This window comes from Pleurodeles waltl, chromosome 12 (genome assembly GCF_031143425.1).
Source record: "Pleurodeles waltl isolate 20211129_DDA chromosome 12, aPleWal1.hap1.20221129, whole genome shotgun sequence".
Lineage (NCBI taxonomy): Eukaryota > Metazoa > Chordata > Amphibia > Caudata > Salamandridae > Pleurodeles > Pleurodeles waltl.
In genome coordinates, this window is record NC_090451.1 from 134,322,988 (window position 1) to 134,345,526 (window position 22,539).

General features: G+C 45.0%; 1 non-coding gene across 1 annotated transcript; it reads left to right on the forward strand.

Annotated features, from left to right (window-relative positions):
* The first annotated feature begins 887 nt into the window (after positions 1 to 887).
* TRNAI-AAU (transfer RNA isoleucine (anticodon AAU)) lies at positions 888 to 961 on the forward strand. The gene has a single exon. It is a non-coding gene; the product is annotated as a tRNA-Ile (tRNA).
* Positions 962 to 22,539: the final 21,578 nt, after the last annotated feature.

A 22,539-nucleotide genomic window follows, 5' to 3' on the forward strand; every position in this document is an offset into this window, starting at 1 on the left:
CAATGTACGTTACAGACGTGAGGTAAGTGAATTCACGAAAGGCTGAACTTGAAAAAAGTAAACTCCATAATAGTTTTTATCTTTGGAGAGAATGTGGCTGATAATATAAAACGTGCTGTATTCGTTGAAAATGCACCGCAGTTGGCAAGTCACGAACCTGTAAACACCCCAACAACTGTGTTTTCTCATCGCCTTAACCCCTCACCCACCTGCCATTGTCCTGTAACTACACAATAATATAGTTGATGTGTTGTGACCCGGTATTTAAAGGAGAATAAAGCTCGGATAATTCATGAATGGTCGGCGCAGCAAATAATGGGCTACGGGGCACAGCATAGGGTTGGAAAAGTGTAAATTGTGTACTCGAGGGGATCATAGAACAAGTGCAGCAAGTGATCAAGGTCTATGAACGTGTGTTGGGGGAAGAGGGGAGTGTACAGGAAGAGGAGGGTTAAGGACGGAGAGCCCGGTTTGTGATATCGAGTGGTAAGGCTTGAGCTCCGGAGTGCGGAGAACATGCAGAACATGGCGCATGCGCGGTGCTTCAGCGCTGAGACCAGTCCTTTTCTGGGTGGAGGGCGGGACTTAGGGGGCTGTGGAGAGACTCTGATCTTCAGTCCAGCTTTTCCAGGAATGGACGGTCGTGTAGCTCTTCCTAGTGAAGCGCGTTCAGTGTAATTCATGAAATAATGTACGTGTTTTATGGTGATCGTTCCTTGAGTGTGCACGTTCTTGATATGGTCAAGACTGTTCGAGCTCCTGAATGTCTCGGCGGTGAAACTATGATGGGCTGGGAATGTTTAATCAATGTCCATAAAAATGAAAACATCACGAGTTGCCTGTCTGAGTCACTAAAAGGGTTAGATATTGTACAATGTGTATTTGTTGGCCGGTTAGCTCAGTTGGTTAGAGCGTGGTGCTAATAACGCCAAGGTCGCGGGTTCGATCCCCGTACTGGCCAGTGTTTTTTCATTTTTCAGTAAACACAAAAGAACATCGTGCATTCAGTATAATACGTGTTTGTTTATTTTAGTAAATAAGTGGCTCCGGTGTCTGATGTTTCAACCAGGAGAGCTATGACTGTTGCTGTTGCCATGTAGTGGACACTGCTGACCACAGGACCTTTCCTCCTGCTGGGACACCGGCCTCCGCCCCTCTTTCATGGGGCTCTCAAAGTGAACTTTTTGAAGAGTTGTTTGAACCGGCGGTTGCGTGACTAACGATCACGCTTTGACCCCGAGAGTGGCGGTTCCTCGGCTTGTAGGTGGGATGTCCAGAGGTCACAAGGGATGAAGGAAAGAGCACATGGCTAAGCATGCATGATACTGGTAACATTTAAATCAGTGCTTGCTCGTTTAAAATATGTTTGAGCACTTCCTCCACCAGAGTATGGTCTTCATACTTCAAAATATATACAGACCATGACATCATTTGCAGTCTTTCTATTCTTATATCAGGTTTTGTTATCCTTTTTCTAGAGAGATGGTGAAAAATATCAAGTTTTTATTTTCAGAAAAATGTGTGGTGTTTCACAATCACATCAGGACAGGAGGCACAGTGTGGCTTTTTAGGTCACGAGCTCAATCTGTGGGCTTTTAACCACACCCGACACACGCCCATCACTATCACTCGTTGATGGGCTTGCCTTTCAAAAATCCTTTGTTATCATTGGTAAATGGTTTACGTTTGTCCCTCCTTGGGGCAGCTTTGTTACCGCCTTGGCCAATGACCCTGTTACATGGATATTTGCATGGTTTCTAATAGGTTTGACTGCAAGCAAACTTCTTTTTCTGTTTGTGTCTCTCTTTCTCACTCACATTCATAGTGGCCATGGCGCTTTGAATCAGCTTGCTTATGTCAACTGTTTTACTTTTCATTTTCAATTTAAGTGGCATGAAAAGTCCAGTTAGAAATTTACAACGCTAATAGCAATAACTCAAGCAAACCCGAGACCCTTTGCATTGCAAATGCTTGTTTTCTTTCTCAGTGAATTACTTGGCACTAATCAGGGGGGCATTCCATGCTCCTCCCTTCTCCCTGCTAGATCAAAGGAAACTTCTACCTCCAAAGATGTGATTGTCAGATAGATTTATAGGGGTGCTCTGTGGGCTGAACCCTCGCATTCTTTAGACATTACTCCTGTAAGTCTTTGTGCAGAAAAAATGCACAGTCTGTCCCTTCATGGAGTCTACTAAATAGTCCCATACTGCCTTCACCGCCTCCCTTTCTGTTGACTTTTCTGTATCTTATACCCATGAATAAGCCAGAGAGAAACACTTATAAAGCGCAAAAGGTATGCTCTGACATTCCTCAGCGCTACAAAGAAATTTGAGAAAGATTTTCTAACGAGTCAGCCGCTTATATCAGCAAAACTGATATATTTGCAACTCTTTCCTAAAAGAAAACAGGCAGACTACTTCTCTGACATAGGACATTCAGTAGGGCATTGCATTGATGGTGCTAAAATATAGAAAGTGCTACCCCAGTGTTTTACTTTCTTAAACCGTTGATTAAGGGTCAATTCCTCCGATTTCAGTAGTCTCTGTAAAGTATTTTAAGAATTGCAGACTGACAGGAGCAGGAGTAGCCGCTCTATTAATCCTAGTCTGTGGGCTCTCTTCCTAATATCAACAGCCTGCCCCTCGAGCAATCTTGAACAAATGACTGAGTCATTTTTAGGTCGAGCATAGCAGCACGCAAGCGCTGCTTTTCTGACGTGTTGGTATCTATGTGGGGTTTTAACCACGGCCACCTCACGCACATCACTTTCACTCATTCATGGGCTTGCCTTTTAAAAATCCTTTGATGACATTGGTAAAAGCTTTGCCTTTGTCCCGCATTAGAGCGGTTTTCTTACTGCCTTGGGGAGCAACCCTGTTATAAGGATAATTGCATGTTTGCCAATATATTTGCCTGCAAGAAAACTTATTTTTCCTTTTTTGTCTCTCCTTCACGCTCATGCTCATGGTGGCTGTGGCGCTTTAAATTGACTTGCTTATGTCAACTGTTTTACTTTAAATTTTCAATTTCTGTGGCAAAAAATGTCCAGTTAGGAATTCACAATGCTAATAGCTCTAACTCGACCAAACGAGAGACCCATTGCATTGCAAATGCTTGTTTTCTGCAGCCTTCATGTGTTAAGTAAGTAAAATCTTACTTAGCTCAGTTTCTTAAGAAAATGTACAATACAATAAATAGACAGTTTACAGTCTGTCCTCTAGGTGGCACCGTGACGCTGTCATTAGTAATCGGAGACCCTGCAAACCAAAAAGAAATTTAAGAGCCTGTTTTAGAGTTTGGCATATGGGTTACTCGTCACAAACGTGATGGATATCCCGTCCGCCGCATAGACTATTATGGTATGGCAATACGGCGGACAGGATATCAGTCGCATAATATTTGTGACTAGTGACACCTCTTCCAATCTGTAAATCAGGCCCTAAGTTATTTCAAATTTCTCCTTTTTAAAACAGCATTATGTTGTATTTATACTGTGATATCTGGATATCTAGTGAAAGACATCCCTTAGAACAATATTTTTACAATGCAATGCCTTTTCCAAGAAACCTTTACTATGAAATGTGTTTACAACACAAAACCTCTATCATTCATGCCTCTACAATGTATATACCTGTTGTAATCTATCTGTGGGCTTTTGACCACATCTACGGCACACCCATCACTATCACTTGTTCATGGGCTTATCTTTAAAAAAATCTTTGTTATCATTGGTAAATGCTTTATGTTTGTCCCTCCGTGGGGCAGTATTGTTACCTCCTTGGCCATTGACCCTGTTACATGGATAATTGCATGTTTGCCAATACGTTTGACTGTGAGCAAACTTCTTTTTCCTTTTTTGTCTCTCCTTTGCGCTCATGGCGACTGGGGGGCTTTGAATCGGCTTGTTTATGTCAACTCTTTGACTTTTCATTTTCATTTTATGTGGCAAGATAAGTCCAGTTAGGAATTTACAAAGCCAATAGCTCTAACTGGAGCAAACACAAGTCCCATTGCATTGCAAACGCTTGTTGGCAGTTGGTTCCTGCCTTGGGGCACTCAGAGATGCACATGATTAATGTAGCAGCCTTCACTTTACAGTGCCTCTTCATTTTCTCTTTACCCTACTGTAGTTGTGCTAATGATGAGATGCCAATCTCAACTAAATACAGTTTATCTTTTACCATGTTTAACTCATAGTGCAACACCATTTACTTTGAAATGTAGATACGTTTGCAGTGCGGATACAATGTGGTAATTCTAAACACCACACTACAAAGGTATATGCATGAAATATCCCCACCTACTTAGGCATGTTAATTGCTCCAGCTAACCCCCAGTAGAGCGCCAAGCCACCAAACTGGTGGGCACACATGTCACCTTTGACTTGCCACTGGAATCCTCTAGCAAGCATAAAACATCTCACCCTCACATACCATGAGGCTTGTGCTGTTCTCCCATGCACACTGTTGGCATGGATTTAAATAATTTTAACAGCTGTTGGGTTGGTTTATCACATTTAAGTTTTATGAACAGGGAGATTAAATGATGTGTCCAGCATCACAGGATGCTCAGCTCATGTTGAGACTCGAACCAAGATTCTGGGTTTCAAAGTCCCCAGCTCTGCCCATGTAATCACATCTCCCTGCTTCGTTCTGTGAGTCAAAGACTATGGCACAGTTTTACAACTAGCAACATAAGTTATTTTGAGTCCCCTTTCAAGCCAAAACAAATACCTGGTGAAGTCGGTGAAGCGTTTTTTATTACATTCATGCTGTGAGCTACAGACAATACCTTTTAGAATAACTTCAACATCACTGCTAACAATCTAAAACAACCACACTGACGTGATCACACTACATTGCAAAAGAAGGATGTTGTCTAAGTTTGAAAAGAAAGTTACAGAGCTAAGGGGAATTGCAATAGGCATGACGTATTGGCTTTGCCAATGCTTGTTAATCTTGCCAGTAGACCCATTAATAGATTAAGAGGTAACAACTGGGGCACCCCCTAGGCACTTACAATCTTAGATCCCCATCCTCAAATGTGCTTTCCTGATGATCAGGGTAGAGCCTGTCCAGATACTGATGGTGCCTGCTTGAGGACTCAATTATGAAGCCATAGTGGGTGAAAGTACTCTTAAAACAATGATAAATACCCATCTGAGTTAGAATACAGAGGAATTAATACCCACTACAGCAGATTTCTTCTCCCCTTGGCAATGCTGCGGACAAGAGTACATCATAATAGGTTTTGAGGGGTAGCTGATGGGAGGGAGGCCTGCCCCCTGGTTGATTGGGGGAATGCTTCAGCCCAGGCTACAGTTGAGCTTCCCTTTTGAGAAATAGATAGCCCAAGAATAAATGATGCCAAAGGTATAGGAGTCCCGGTGGCTGGAGCACTATTTGTTCCCCACCCCTCTTCCCCGAAATTTGGGGCATCATCTTGGGGCATGTGATTGATTTAGGTTTGACTGGCTTTAAGTGGTGTCAGGTGTGCAGGGGTTGGATGTTTTTTGTATGTTGTCCCTTGATGCAGGTGTGAGGCAGTTGGTGTCAACTTGATGTAATTCTAGAGCCAGGTTAGTGTTGTTCCCATAGGCAAACAGGAAAATTGGGGGGTGTCAAAAAAGTTAAACATGGAAGAAACAAGGAGTTAAAAATTACACTGAAGGTACCTAGTTAGATAGAGGAAGGTCACGTGGTAGGAGTGTTAAATGTCAAATATGAACAGCAGAGTAGGAGTTATGAAGTTGTAAGATAAATGTGTAAAGGGAGCAGGTACTTTAGGGGTGGGAGAAGCAGTGACTGTAGGTGCTTTGTGTATAGAGAGGTTTGGGGCCAGATGTAGCAAAAAACCAAATTGCGAGTTGCAATTTGCGAGTCCTTCCGACTCGCAAATTGCAACTCGCAATTTGGTATGCAGAACGGTGTCTCAGACACCGTCTGCAAGTCGCTATGGGGTCGCAAAGACCCACCTCATTAATATTAATGAGGTGGGTCGCAAATTGCGGCCCCATAGCGACTATGGGCACTCGCTAACATGGAGGCCTGCTGTAGTCAGCAGACCTCCATGTTCGTGACTGCTTATCAATAAAGCAGTTTTTTTTTTTTTAAGTGTAGCCCGTTTTCCTTAAAGGAAAACGAGCTGTACTTAAAAAAAAATCCGAAACCTTTAGTTTTGAAATTTTTTCAGGGCAGGTAGGCAGGTAGTGGTCCCTTGGACCACTACCTGCCCTGAAAAAATATTTTGTGGTCCATTCACAAAGGGGAAGGGTCCCATGGGGACCCCTTCCAATTTGCGAGTGGGTTACCATCCACTTCAAGTGGATGGTAACTGCGACTCCATTTGCGACCGCGTATTGCATACCACTGCGAATTGCAAATAGGAAGGGAATACCCCTTCCTATTTGCGATTCGGAAATGCATTTTGCGAGTCGGTCCCGACTCGCAAAATGCATTTCTGCATAGGAAACTCCGGTTTGCGACTCGCAAACGGCAATTTTTGCCGTTTGCGAGTCGCAAACAGTTTCCTACATCTGGCCCTTGGTTTGGAAAGGCAAAGGCCTAGGGTTTGTTCTGTAATACGCTCCTGTTTAAAGCAGATTTTATTCACATCGAAGTAGAAGTCAGTTGTTTATGCAGCCCCCTTTCATGCAAAGAAATAGCCACCGAACAGATAAGAGCTTCTAGAGAGCGATATTGTTTAAGAAACAAAGAATTGTCTGATAGCTATATCGTCTAAAGGGTAAGCATCCCTCACAGCGCAATGCAATCTTACATTGTATTGAATACATTTTGCATTTGATGTAAATAAGTTTCTCCAACCTTTTCGAATGCTGCTTGGGCCACCAGGTGTTATACCTTTGTTCTAATAAGATCATGCTTTTTAGATCGGACTGGTAAGGTTTCGATCCCTGTTAACCTTTTGTAATGGATAAAGGAAAGCACTTTCATGTCAGATTTGCCCGTGAGAGCAGGTAGACATGATGTGTTAAAAGCACAGTGAAGGGCAGGAACCATCTGCAAGCCGATGCAATGGGAACTAAGGGCCAGATGTATCAAAGGGTTTTACCCATTCTGTGTCTATGGGAAATGTGTTTGTACATATGGCCCTAAATGTATTAAAATAACTTTCTGTTTCTTAAGAACCAGTGCACCAATGAACTACTTTGCCTGTGCAAATGAAATAATTGCCACCTAAAATAGTATTTACAAAAAATTACTCTCTCATCAGGTAATTGAACGCTGGTCTCCTGCATGACAGGCAAGGATACGAACCATTATACTAACAAGGAACTGCAGCGGTGAAGCTTCCAGAAACCCTTGAGATGGTGTCGCTGGTGTGTTTGGTGCCGTGTGCTGTTGTTTTTGTTGATTTAGAAACACTGTGCAAATTACAACTAAGTTCACATAAGACAGCCCTCTTTTTGGGATTCAGATTCTACTGCTCCACGTCTCACTTTCATCATGTCTGACGCCGCTTTCCACATTCTCATAAACAAGAGAAAGAGAGAGCTCTAGTTGAACGAGGATTGTATTCAATCTCTCTGTAGTAAACCCTTTTCTATTTCTCCTCCTTGCTGCAACTCAACATTCCTCTGGTATTTGGTGATAGCGATCCCTGATGGAATCAAATTTGCCGCCTACCCAATGTGAAAATTCATTCTGTAACTATCTACAGATTGCACCTTTACACCATACCAACATCAATGTTTGCAAAAATAAGAGGAACCGAATTTCATTACCACACGTTTTCATTTCCCATCCAGAAGCTGCAGCACACATTATACTGAACCTTCACTCGCATATGGAAGCCGATACCTCCAAGCAGGAAGGACGCAATGCTCACGTCCTGGGCTTCTGTTTTACAAATCATTGTTCCGTGGGCGTTTGTGAAATTGGAGCAACTGTAAGTTATCCAGGACTGCAACTCCCAGAATGCATAGGGGTATTTAAAGAACAAACAGCACAGTAGCACTTCCTCTTGCGTAACTTGAATCAATCAAGTAACTTTACAGTTCTTTATCTCTTTAAATTACTTTATTCCCAAGGAAATGGAACCAGAAACCTTCAGAAGGTGACATTCACGTTCACTGCAGGAAAAAGGGACTTAAAACTTGGGTTAATTTGACAAAATGGCCTACCTCACCTAGTGAAAATGCTAGATTTGATGCAAAACTCCTTTGCTTTCCTTCCTACAAAATAAATGTAATTCCAGCCCGTCCTTATTTACTTCCTGCCTCGTGCCATCGCTTCCCATTCACCCCTTTTCATTGCTCACTTCAGAGGATTTTGCTGCAGAGCGATCTCTTTTTTTTCACATGCTTTTTCATAAACTAGCAATTTCTGGACAGTGACTGCAAACATTCAGGACAAAGGGTCAACACTTAGGACAAACATTCCGGTCAAAAAGTACATTTTATGGACACATCTGGGGCAGTCAAGCAGTAAAATAAAGGGAATGAAATAAACTGCAAGTCAAAATAGGCTTACGGTGTTCTTTGGTTTGTGTGATAGACAGCTCTCTAGAGCAAACATTCACGAACCTAAGGAAGCTGCTAGTTGGAGTCTGTGGACTGGAACATTTGCTTTCCATGTCCAGAGAGTCCTATCAAAGAAAAAATGTTTACACTCATCTCCGCCTAACCCTGTAGCCAGACTATTCCTCGTGGCCTGAACAGGTCACCAGCGAAAGTGAAAAATAAAACCAGGTGCCTGTTGCAGTTTACTGATGTGCTAAACAAAGGGGGAGAAGGAGGGTTAAAGGGGAGGGTCTTGTCTTGTATTCACTTTTATGAATAAACTACTGATGCCATTTGGCTGAGTGATGGTGACAACTCCACTACACGCCTTAGAGATACATTTACATCTAATGTTTTCTCTTTTCTTTCAGAGATTTGCCCAGCAGAGCATTGACAATGATGGGCAGTATTTATTTAATGTAATTTAATTGGTATATATCACCTTACCACAGTAAATAGTAAAAGTACTTCTACTAGTGTAAGGCGCACGAGGAGTGATACTAGGGAGATCACTTTGGTCCTGAAGAGGAGTTTAGGGGTAAACTCCGAAACATGAAGACCACTAAGGAGGACAGGTACATAATATACCCACCCTCCTGACACCCCTTTTTAATCATACCACCCCGTGAGACATGTTAAACTAGTAATATCATCCAGAGGGGGGGTATTTTTAATTTGCCAAGACCTCACCACTCCTATCCTTTTCTAGTATCCGCATCGCTGATACCAATAGTGCTCCAACATATTCCGTTGATCGCAGCATGCCTCGTTCTGCAGCAGAATGGTAAGAAATCCAATGATGAAGCATGCCACCAATGGGTAACCCTGGTGGGTGTGGGTTTTTCTAACAAAAAACGTTTTTTCTGTGGAAGTTTTCTTTTTCCCCTCTGGGCAGTTTAGTGATGACCAGTTTGTGCAGCAGGACAGGAAAGACGAGAGGACCCCACACAGTGTTGCAGTGAGTATCCCTTCTCCAGCCTATGAAAGCTGCTCTACTCAATGCTAAACTGAGGGATAGCCTCCATGTATAGGGGATGCCTTGCTGCACGAAGAGGTTCTCCCTTTGCAGCATTACTGTTTGTACCACTGAGGGGTGTTTGAAAAGTGAGACTACAGGTCCCAGAATGCAAGTACTTGCTGTTGACAAAAAAAGGTTTGTGTAGGTATTACACAGGAATATACTCATTGAGTCCCTTTTTTAAGAGCAAGTTTGCTCTCTGCACCTCCTCTGTACTGGGGCATGTTGTTGCTAGTCTGGAATTAAGGTTTACAATGTCAGTGTGGATTAAAAAAAGTGGACCATGTTGACGTTATGTTCACTCAGTATGAGGTAAATCTGAGACCGTAGCTGTTACTGCACTTTGCAATCTAGGGTACATACTAGAATGTTGCTAGTCTGGATAAAACCCCCTCCAAGCATATGTTAAAGACCTCAGTTGCAAATGCACTTCAGGAGTGTGTTAAATTGCGCAGAGGGGTTATTTTTCACTTTTTAGACATAAGCACTTTTTCTACTCATTATTAAGTGTTACTCAAAGTGGGGTACGTAAGGCATTAAAATATCACTCACAAGCCCCACAGAAATGTTACACATGGCGAAAGGAAAATTTGACAGCTGTGCTAGGGCTTTACTTAAAGTTTTTAAACTGGCACTGATGCACGGCCTTTCTGGAACTCTCTGAAAGCTTGGTGTGACAGTGTCCCACTCAAGACATGCTAAAACCCACTATTATGTTCTTAGCCCTTAAGGGGTTCTCTAGATTCCTGCTATAGCAGGGACACTGGCAGAAACTTCATGGTGGGTCCCAGAGGCACATTAACATCTGCCGACTGTGGGCCACCTGGGCCCAGAGCTATCAAATGTCTGCTTACCAGAACCTGAAGAACTGGTAATAAGGGTCTTTGAATACATGTGTTGGTGGCGAGTAGGTTGCTAAGCTGAAAGACAATGGAAATTGTGCCGATCCACATGGATGTATGCTTCAGGGCAGCAGTAACCTTTTATTAACATCTGCGCTATGTCTTGTTATCCTATCCGATATTCACAATGCCACCACTGGGTTCTTCAGCTGAAGAATTTTTACCTTACCCTGAAGTAAAAGTTCATTGCCTATTTACTTATCTTGGGGTCTGTAGTAGCATGCTGCTCGCCACATGCCTCATCAGATGTCATAAGCACTATTTAAACAGATTTACAATTACAATTGTTACTGTTTTTATGCGCAAAACAAACCCCGCCATATATCTGCGACAATGGTGATAATGTCGCTATCAATAATATTCCTGGAAGAGGGCAAAGTCCTTGTCTCTAATGGGAACGTGACCCTACTCTATGCAAATCCATTTACTGCAGAGTGTTAAAACTGAGACCACCTTAAAGAAATTCAGCCCTGAAGGTGTGCAACATGAAAACACCATTTACATGTGGTTCAAGCTGGCCATCTAGTAAATGATGTCACACAAAGTGTCATAAACTGAGCTATCATCAAACAGAGAAACTTCATTGAATAACAGATGTAGGAAAGTACCATCTTGCCTGGCATGTTACCCCCATTTGTACATGTATGTAAGTTTGTTTTTGCCTGTCTCACTGGGATCCTGCTAGTGAGGACCCCAGTGCTCATAGTTTGTGGCCTGAATGTGTGTGCCTGTGTAGTGACTAACTGTGTCACTGAGGCTCTGCTAACCAGAACCTCAGTGCTTATGCTCTCTCTGCCTTTAAAATTGTCACTATAGGCTAGTGACCATTTTCACCAATTTTAATTGGCACACTGGAACACCCTTATAATTCCCTAGTATATGGTACCTATGTACCCAGTGTATTGGGGTTCCAGGAGATCCCTATGGGCTGAAGCATTCCTTCTGACACCCATAGGGAGCTCAGACAAATCTTACACAGGACTGCCACTGCAGCCTGAGTGAAATAACACATTTGTTATTTCACAGCCATTTTACATTGCACTTCAGTAACTTATAAGTCACCTATATGTCTAGCCTTCACTTGGTGAAGGTTAGGTGCAAAGTTACTAGATGTGAAGGTACCCTTGCTCTAGCAAAGCTGCCCCCACATAGTTCAGGGCAATTTCCCCAGACTTTGTGAGTGCAGGGACACCATTACACACATACACTACATATGGGTCAATACCTTTATGTAGCTTCATAATGGCAATTCCGAATATGGCCATGTAACATGTCTAAGATCGTGGACTTGTCCCCCCATGCCACATATGTTATTGGGGTGCCAATCCCATGCATCCCCGGGGCTCTAATACAGACACCGGGTACTGCCAATCAGCTCTCTGGGGTTTTCTCTGCAGCTACCGCTGCTGCCAACCCACAGACAGGGATCTGCCCTCCTGGGGTCTGGGCAGCCCAGTTCCAGGAAGGCAGAACAAAGAATTTCCTCTGAGAGAGGGTGTTACATCCTCTCCCTTTGGAAATAGGTGTTAAGGGCTGGGGAGGAGTAGCCTCTCCCACCCTCTGGAAATGCTTTGAAAGGCACAGATGGTACCTTCCTTGCATAAGCCAGTCTACTCCGGTTCAGTGAACCACCATTCCCTGCTCTGGTGCGAAACTGGACAAAGGAAAGGGGAGTGACCACTCCCCTGTCCATCACCATCCCAGGGGTGGTGCCCAAAGCTCCTCCAGTGTGTCCCAGACCTCTGCCATCTTGAATCCAGAGGTGTGAGGGCACTCTGGAGGCCTCTGAGTGGCCAGTGCCAGCAGGTGACGTCAGAGACCCCACCTGATAGGTGCTTACCTCACTAGGTGGCCAATCCTCCTCTGATGGCTATTTAGGGTCTCTCCAGTGGGCTTTCCCTCAGATAATGACTTGCAAGAATTCACCAGAGTTCCTCTGCACCTCTCTCTTTGATTTCATCCAAGGATCAACTGCTGACTGCTCCAAGACGCCTGCAAAACTGCAACATAGTAGCAAGAAAACTACCAGCGACATTGTAGCACCTAATCCTGCTGGTTTTCTCGACTGTTTCCTGGTGGTGCATGCTTTGGGGGCTGTCTGCCTTCATCCTGCACTGGAAGCCATGAAGAAATGTCCCAACAGAATCTTCCCCCTGCTCCAGCAGGCACCAAACCTCAGCATCACCAGTACTCTGGGACCCCTCTCATCCTGACGAGTGTGGCTCCTGGAACACAGGTGGTGGACCCAAGTACCCAGACTGTCCAGTGGTCCAACTGTCCACATTTGGAGGAGTTAAGTCTGTGCCTCCCCTCTCCAGACAGTAATCCTTTGCTCTGCGTGAACTGCAGCTGCTAGGGCTCCTGTGCACATTTCCAAGGAATCCTTCATGCACAGCCAAGCCCAGGTCCCCAGGACTCCATCCTGCATTTCTCAACTCCCTAAGTTGACCCCGACTTCGTGGAACCTATTTTGTAGTGTTGAGATGACCGCCATGTTCAGTCTTCTTGAACCCATGTTCAAGGACTTCTGTGGGTGCTACCTTCTTGTGCATGGGCTCTGTATTGCTGAGGGCCCCCTCTGTTTCCTCTCCCAATTGGCAACATCCTGGTCCTTCCTGGCCCTGGGCAGCACCCTTTTTCTTTGACCGCGACCTTTGCAACTAGCAAGGCTTTCTTGCGGTCTTTTGCCAAAGAAACAACTCTGCGTCTGCCAGCATGCTGTGGGACATCTTTTGCACAAAGGAAAAGTTCCTAGTACCTTTCGTTGTTGCAGAATCTTCAGCTTCGTCTATCCAGAGGCAGCCATTTTGCACCTTCAACCAGGGTTTAGTGGGCTCCTGCACCCCCTGGACACTTTCACGACTCTTGGACTTGGTCCCCTTCCTTTGCAGGTCCTCAGGTCCAGGAATCCATCTTCAGTGCTCTGCAGTCTGTTTTGGACTTTGCAAAATCCTCTATCACGAGTTTAGTGTGTTTTTGGGGAAGTAGTAGCATTTTACTCCTACTTTTCAGGGTCTTGGGTTGGGGTAACTTGGACACACTTAGTGTTTTCTTACACACCCAGCGACCCTCTACACACTGGCCTAGGGGGTCCATTCGTGGTTCGCATTCCACTTTCTTAGTATATGGTTTGTGTTGTCCCTAGGCCAATTGCATCCTATTGTGTTCTACAGTATTTGCACTACTTTCTGACTGTTTTACTTGCCTGGTTTTGGTTTGTGTGTATATTTTGTGTATTTTACTTACCTGATTTTGGTTTGTGTGTATATTTTGTGTATTTTACTTACCTCCTAAGGGTGTATATCCTCTGAGATATTTTTGGTACATTGTCACTAAAATAAAGTACCTTTATTTTCAGTATTGTGTTTCTTATGATATAGTACCTATATGATATAAGTGGTATAGTAGGAGCTTTGCATGTCTCCTAGATCAGCCTAAGCTGCTCTGCTATAGCTACCTCTATCAACCTAAGCTGCTAGAACACTACTAATCTACTAATAAGGGATAACTGGACCTGGCACAAGTTGTAAGTACCATCAGGTACCCACTATAAGCCAGGCCAGCCTCCTACATTGGTGGTGCAGCGGTGGGATAAGTACTTGTAACTGCTTTACCACTTTGTAATTGGTGCTTTTCATAAGAAAAACATATTCCATATACTTAAAAATATACACATTTAACCTAAACAGTCTCTCTTTCTAAAAACTTTCTAGAAAGCTTCTCAAAAGTTTAAAAAAGTTTGAAAACGTTTTTCTCTTTTCTTTAAAAGTTTCTAAACTTTTTTCTCTATCCTAAACTCTTTCTTGCAACTATGTCTGTAGTAGAGGCCACTTCCAAAGCTATCCAGACAAATTATGGCAATTTAAACTCTAAAAGTTTGAGGGGTTTCTGCATAGAAATAAGATTAAGTATTGGTAAGAACCCTACCAATGATCTTCTCTTTAGCCTTCTCCTAGAAAGTGACCAGAACCAGTCTGGCCCATCCCAGGATCAGGAGGTAGAGGAGAAGGGTACCCAGGTAGATTCAGGGGAGGGCCCTGAAGACTATGGGGAGGGTTCCTCCAAAGACCTGACAGCTAACAGGCCATCTAGTGAAGCTGGTAGTGGGAGGAGGTCACACATCAGTAGGGCACCTTTCACTCCAAAAGGCCAGGTAACTAGAGTTCAGGCAGTTAGAGACAGGTCCACTACTGCCAATTCCCACATAATCTCTGTGTCAGAGAATTCCCAAGCCTCCCACCCTGAGGATAACACCCTAGACAGGGAACTCAGAAAGGTGAGGTTGGAAGAGGCTAGACTGAAGCAGAGAAAGCAGCAGTTAGCCTTAGACAGGGAGTCTCTAGATGTAGAGACGGAGAGACAGACGTTGGGGTTAGTTCCCCGTGGTACGGCAGCAGTGTCCTTGATAGTCATCCTGTAAGAGAAACAGATTCAAGAAACCTGCACATAATTCTCCCACCTTACAAGGAGGGGGATGACATAAACAAGTGGTTTGCTGCACTTGAGAGGGCCTGTATGGTACAGTTGGTCCTTCAAAGGCAGTGGGCTGCTATCTTGTGGCTAGCTTTCACTGCAAGGGTAGGTATAGGCTCCTTACTGTCAGGGAGAGTGATGCCAATACCTACAAAGTTTTGAAAGATGCACTCTTAGATGGATTTGGCTTAACCACTGAACAATACAGGATACATTTCAGAGATACCAGAAAAGAGTCCTCTCAAGACTGGACAGACTTTGTAGACTGTTCAGTGAAGGCCTTGGAGGGATGGTTACATGGCAGTAAGGTGACTGACTATGAAAGCCTATATAATCTTATTTTGAGAGAGCATATTTTGAATAATTGTGTGTCTGACTTGTTGCATCAGTACTTGGTAGACTCAGATCTGACCTCTCCCCAAGAATTAGGAAAGAAGGCAGACAAATGGGTCAGAACAAGAGTGAGCAGGAAAGCTCATACAGGTGGTGACAAGGATGGCAAGAAGAAGGATGGTAAGTCTTCTGACAACGGTGGGGACAAAGATAAAAAGCATTCAGAGTTTTCATCAGGCCCACAAAAATCCTCTGGGGGAGGTGGGTACAAATCCTCTTCTAACAATCAAAAGAAGCCATGGTGTTATTTATGTAAAAGTAAAGGCCATTGGGCAAGTGATTCCACTTGTCCAAAGAAAAACACCAAGGCTCCCACTACCACAACCCCAACTGTGTCCCCTAGTGCCCCTAGTAATAGCAGTGGTGGTGGGAAGAATAGTGCAAATAGCCAATCAAAGGGTGTAGCTGGGCTTACTATTGGTAATGTAGTTGGGCTTGGTCTTGTTAGGGAGACCGCAGAGGCTGTTTTAGTCTCTGATGGTGGTATTGACTTTGCCACCTTGGTTGCTTGTCCCCTTAATATGGGTAAGTACAAGCAACTTCCCCTATTAAATGGTGTTGAGGGTGAGGCCTACAGGGTTCCCGGAACCAGTGTCACTATGGTAATTGAGAAACTTGTTCACCCTGATCAACACCTGCTTGGTCAGCAGTACCAAGAGACTAGTGCTCATAACAACACTCTTAGCCATCCCATGGCTGTTGTGAATCTCAACTGGGGGAGTGGTGGGTTACTGGTCCATAGAAAGTTGTGGTAGCCACTGACTTACCTGTAGACTGCTTGCTAGGGAATAATTTGGAGACATCAGCTTGGGCTGAAGTGGAGTTGGAGGCTCATGCAGCAATGCTGGACATTCCAGGGCATATCTTTGCTCTCACAAGGGCTCAGGCCCAGAAGCAAAGAGGACAGGGAAGGTTGGATCCTGGAACAATGGACCATGTGCTCCCAAAAGCTAGGGGTAGAAAGGGTAAATCCTTGCCCACTATCCCTCCCTCTCCAGAAGATTCCCCTTTTGAGGAAGAGGAATCCTCTCCCTGTGCAGAACCTACACCAGATGAGCTGGCAGCAGACACTGCTGAGCTTTTGGGTGCAGGGGGTCCTGCTAGGGAAGATCTGAGTGTGGCACAGCAGACCTGTCCCACACTAGAGGTTTTAAGACAGCCAGCTGTCAAACAGCAGAATAGGGATATCACTGATAGCCATAAAGTCTATTGGGAAGATAACCCTCTCTACACTGAGTCAAGGGACCCTAAGCCTGGAGCTGCCAGGAGATTGGTCATCTCTTTGAAGTATACGGAGTTTCTTCTGACTTTGGCTCATGATATTCCTTTGGCTGGGCATTTGGGCCAGAGTAAAACTTGGAACAGACTTGTTCCATTGTTTCACTGGCCTCACATGTCAGGGGACACTAAAGAGTGTTGTCACTCCTGTGTGACCTGTCAAGCCAGTGGCAAGACTGGTGGCACACCCAAGGCCCCCTTAATTCCACTGACAGTTGTTGGGGTGCCCTTGGAGAGGGTAGGGGTTGACATTGTTGGCCCCCTTGACCCTCCAACAGCTTCAGGCAATAGGGTTATCCTTGTGGTAGTGGACTATGCCACTGGGTATCCTGAAGCTATATCCTTAAGGACCACTGCAGCTCCTGCAGTGGCAAAAGCCATCCTGGGAATCTTTTCCAGAGTGGGTGTCCCTAAGAAAATGGTGTCAGACAGAGGTAGTAACTTAATGTCTGCATACCTCAAAGCTATGTGGAAGGAGTGTGGTGTAACTTACAAGTTCACTACTCCTTATCATCCACAGACAAATGGTCTGGTTGAGAGGTTTAATAAAACTCTCAAAAGCATGATCATGGGACTCCCTGAAAAACTCAGAAGGAGATGGGATGTCCTGTTGCCATGCCTCCTTTTTACTTACAGGGAGGTACTCCAAAAAGGAGTGGGATTCAGCCCCTTTGAACTTCTCTTTGGGCACCCTGTAAGAGGTCCCCTTGCTCTTGTAAAGGAGGGTTGGGAACAAGATTTAAAAGCTCCCAAGCAAGATATTGTGGATTATGTACTTGGCCTAAGATCTAGGATGGCTGAGTACATGAAAAAGGCCAGTACAAACCTTCAGGCCAGCCAAGGGCTCCTAAAGCAATGCATGACCAGAAGGCTGACCCAGTACCACTAAGGACAGAAGGTGTGGGTATTGGAGCATGTGGCCCCAAGAGCACTCCAGGACTAATGTAGTGGACCCCACCTCATTGTAGAAGAGAAAGGTGAGGTCACCTATTTGGTAGACTTTGCACTGCCAGGAGCCCCCTTAGGGTGCTCCATGTCAATCATCTGAAACCTTACCATGACAGGGCTGACTTAACCCTGATCATGGCAACTGATGAGGGTCGGGAAGAAGAGAGTGACCCTCTCCCTGACCTCTTCTCCGCCACTGAAGCTGATGGCTTAGTGGAAGGAGTTGTGCTTGCAGATTGCTTTACTGCTGAGCAGAAGGACAACTGCATAAATCTCTTAGATCAGTTTTCTCTGCCTCTTCTCACTGATCCCAGGTACAACTACCTGGTCTGAGCACACAATCAACACTGGAGACAGTTTACCTGTCAAAAGTAAGAGTTATAGGCAGCCTGACCATGTCAGAGACTGCATAAAACAAGAGGTACAGAAAATGTTAGATATGGGAGTGATTGAGCATTCTGAAAGCCCATGGGCTAGCCCAGTGGTGCTTGTCCCCAAACCTCATAGTAAAGATGGTAAAAAGGAAATGAGGTTTTGTGTTGACTATAGAGGTCTCAATCAAGTAACCAAAACTGATGCTCACCCCATACCCAGGGCGAATGAGCTAATAGATACACTGGCTTCTGCCAAGTATCTAAGCACTTTTGAATTAACTGCAGGGTATTGGCAGATTAAGTTGTCAGAAGATGCTAAACCTAAAACAGCATTTTCCACCATTGAAGGGGACTATCAGTTCACTGTTATGGCCTTTGGATTGAAACATGAACCTGCCACTTTTCAGAGCTTGGTGAATACAGGCTTGGAAGCCTTTAGTGCGGTATATCTAGATGATATAGCTGTCTTTACCTGCACCTGGGATGATCACCTGTTCCACCTATGGAAAGGTTTGGATGCCCTGCAAAAGGCAGGCCTCAATATCAAGGCTTTAAAGTGCCAGATAGGGCAGGGGAAAGTAGTTTATCTGGGCTACCTGGTGGGGAACAAATTGCACCACTGCAGGGGAAGATCCAAACCATTATGGAATGGGCTCCCCCTACAACCCAAACCCAGGTGAGAGCCTTCCTAGGCCTCACAGGGTACTATACAAGGTTCATTAAGAACTATGGCTCCATTGGAGCCCCTCTTAATGACTTCACCAGCAAAAAGATGCCTAAAATGGTATTGTGGACAGCTAGCTGTCAAAGGGCTTTTGATGAGCTCAAACAGGCCATGTGCTCTGCACCTGTCCTAAAAAGCCCTTGTTACTCCAAAAAATTCATAGTCCAGACTGATGCTTCTGAATTATGGGTAGGGGCAGTTCTATCACAGTTTAACATTGAGTGCCAGGATCAACCTGTTGCTTTTATCAGCAGGAGGTTAACCCCTAGAGAAAAGCATTGGTCTGCCATAAAGAGGGAGGCCTTTGCTGTGGTATGGGCCCTGAAAAAGCTGAGACCATACCTGTTTGGTATTCACTTTATTGTTCAGACAGACCACAAACCTCTATTATGGCTTAAACAAATGAAAGGTGAAAACCCTAAATTGTTGAGGTGGTCCATCTCCCTACAGGGAATGGACTATACAGCAGGGACCTGGGAGTACCTGCTCCAATGCAGATGAACTCTCCAGATATTTCCACTTAGACAATGACGACTCATCTGGGCAAGGTTAGCCTTATTGTCCCTCTTTTGGGGGGGGGAGGGGTTGTGTAGGAAAGTACCATCTTGCCTCGCATGTTACCCCCATTTTTACATGTATGTAAGTTTGTTTTCGCCTGTCTCACTGGGATCCTGCTAGCCAGGACCCCAGTGCTCATAGTTTGTGGCCTGAATGTGTGTACCTGTGTAGTGACTAACTGTGTCACTGAGGCTCTGCTAACCAAAACCTTCTGCTCTCTCTGCCTTTAAAATTGTCACTATAAGCTAGTGACCATTTTCACCAATTCTAATTGGCACACTGGAACACCCTTATAATTCCCTAGTATATGGTACCTAGGTACCCAGGGTATTGGGGTTTCAGGAGATCCCTATGGACTGCACCATTTCTTTTGCCACCTATAGGGAGCTCAGACAAATCTTACACAGGACTGCCACTGCAGCCTGATTGAAATAACGTACACGTTATTTCACAGCCATTTTACACTGCACTTAAGTAACTTATAAGTCACCTGTATGTCTAGCCTTCACTTGCTGAAGGTTTGGTACAAAGTTACTAACTGTGAGGGCACCCTTGCACTAGCAAAGGTTCCCCCCCATAGTTCAGGGTAATTTCTCAGGACTTTGTGAGTGCGGGGACACCATTACACGTGTGCACTACATATAGGTCAAAACCTATTTGTAGCTTCACACTGGTAACTCTGGTATTGAGTTGCCAATCCCATGCATCCCCGGGGCTCCACTATGGATCCCGGGTACTGCCAAACCAGCTCTCTGTGGTTTTCTCTGCAGCTACCTCTTTTGCCAACCCACAGACAGGGTTCTGCCCTCCTGGAGTCTGGGCAGCCGAGTCCCAGGAAGGCAGAACAAAGAATTTCCTCTGAGAGAGGGTGTTACACCCTCTCCCTTTGGAAATAGGTATTAAGGGCTGGGGAGGAGTAGCCTCCCCCAGCCTCTGGAAATGCTTTGAAGGGCACAGATGGTGCCCTTCTTGCATAAGCCAGTCTACACCGGCTCAGGGAACCTCCAGTACCTGCTGTGACATGAAACTGGACAAAGGAAAGGGGAGTGACCACTCCCCTGTCCATCACCACCCCAGGGGCGGTGCCCAGAGGTCCTCCAGTGTGTCCCAGACCTCTGCCATCTTGAATCCAGAGGTGTGAGGGCACTCTGGAGGCCTTTGAGTGACAAGTGCCAGCAGGTGACGTCAGAGACCCCTCCTGATAGGTGGTCACCTCACTAGGTGGCCAATCCTCCTCTGAGGGCTATTTAGGGTCTCTCCAGTGGGCTTTTCCTCAGATACTGACTTGCAAGAATTCACCAGAGTTCCTCTGCACCTTTCTCTTCGACTTCTGCCAAGGATCGACAGCTGACTGCTCCAGGACGCCTGCAAAACTGTAACAAAGTAGCAAGAAGACTACCAGAGACATTGTAGCGCCTAATCCTGCCGGCTTTCTCAACTTTTTCCTGGTGGTGCATGCTTTGGGGCTGCCTGCCTTCATCCTGCACTGGAAGCCACAAAGAAATCTCCCGTTACTCTGGGACTCCTCTCATCCTGATGAGTGGGGGCCCTGGAACACAGGTGGTGGACCCAAGTGACCCAGACTGTCCAGTGGTCCAACTGTCCAAATTTGGAAGAGGTAAGTCCGTACATCCCCTCTCCAGACAGTAATCCTGTGTACTGCGTAAACTGCAGCTGCTCGGGCTCCTGTGCACAGTTCCAAGGAATTCTTTGTGCACAGCCAAGCCCAGGTCCCCAGCACTCCATCCTGCATTGCTCAACTCCCTGAGTTGACCTCCAGCTTCGTGGGACCCTCTTTGGTAGTGTTGAGACAAACAACATTTTCAGTCTTCTTGAACCCGTGTTCAAGGACTTCTACAGGTGATACCTTCTTGTGTGTGGGCTCTCTGTGTTGCTGAGTGCCCCCTCTGTCTCCTCTCCCAAGTGGCGATATCCTGGTCCTTCCTGGGACCGGGAAGCACCCTTTTTCTTCAACTGTGACCTTTGCAGCTAGAACAGCTTGTTTGCAGTCTTTTGCCAAAGACACAACTCTGCGTCCTCCAGCACACCGTGGGGCATCTTCTGCACCAAGGAGAAGTGCCTAGCACCTTTCGTTGTTGCAGAATCTTCAGCTTCTTCCATCCAGAGGCAGCCATTTTGTGGGCTCCTGCCCCCCCCTTGGACACTTTCACGACTCTTGGACTTGGTCCCCTTCCTTTGCAGGTCCTCAGGTCCAGGAATCAGTCTTCAGTGCTTTGCAGTCTGTTGTGGTCTTTACAAAATCCTCTATCACGAGTTTAGTGTGTTTCTGGGGAAGTAGTAGCACTTTACTCCTACTTTTCAGGGTCTTGGGGTGGGGTATCTTGGACACCCTTAGTGTTTTCTTACACACTCATTGACCCTCTACACACTACACTAGCCTAGGGCTCCATTTGTGGTTCGCATTGCACTTTCTTAGTATATGGTTTGTGTTGCACCTAGGCCTATTGCATCCTATTGTGTTCTTCAGTGTTTGCACTACTTTCTGACTGTTTTTGGTTTGTTTGTATATTTTGTGTATTTTACTTACCTGATTTTGGTTTGTGTGTATATTTTGTGTATTTTACTTACCTGATTTTGGTTTGTGTGTATATTTTGTGTATTTTACTTACCTCCTAAGGGAGTGTGTCCTCTGAGATATTTTTGGCACATTGTCACTAAAATATAATACCTTTAGTATTGTGTTTCTTATGATATAGTACATATATGATATAAGTGGTATAGTAGGAGCTTTGCATGTCTCCTAGTTCAGCCTAAATTGCTCTGCTATAGCTAACCCTCTCAGCCTAAGCTGCTAGAACACTACTAATCTACTAATAAGGGATAACTGGACCTGGCACAAGGTGTAAGTCTCATCAGGTACCCACTATAAGCCAGGCCAGCCTCCTACAACAGATGATCTTGATCTTTAGAATTGCAAGGTAGGGCAAAAGAACCCTTGTTTTTGTTCTACATGGGATCATCCTTTTAAAAGTCAATAATGTTGCTCTTCATATAATAAAAATATTGACCAATATCCATGTTGTTAATGGCATGACTCAATGCCTGGAGCAACAAGGGCTGTGTTCTGCTATCAATAAGTTCCTCACCTTGACAGATTTTCTGCAGCTGTCCCCCCGAGACACGGAGACAACCATAGAAAACATGACACCCCTGTTGTTTGGTTTGTGCTGGTTTATTGCCGTTTGCCCCACACTGGTTTATTTACCTGCTGCTAAATGGGGTTTTAAAATTTTGGACAAACGCCGTCCATAATACACTTATGGCCTGATTTAGAACTCAGCCGATGGGTTACTCCGTCACAATGGTGACGGGAATCCCATCCACTGGAA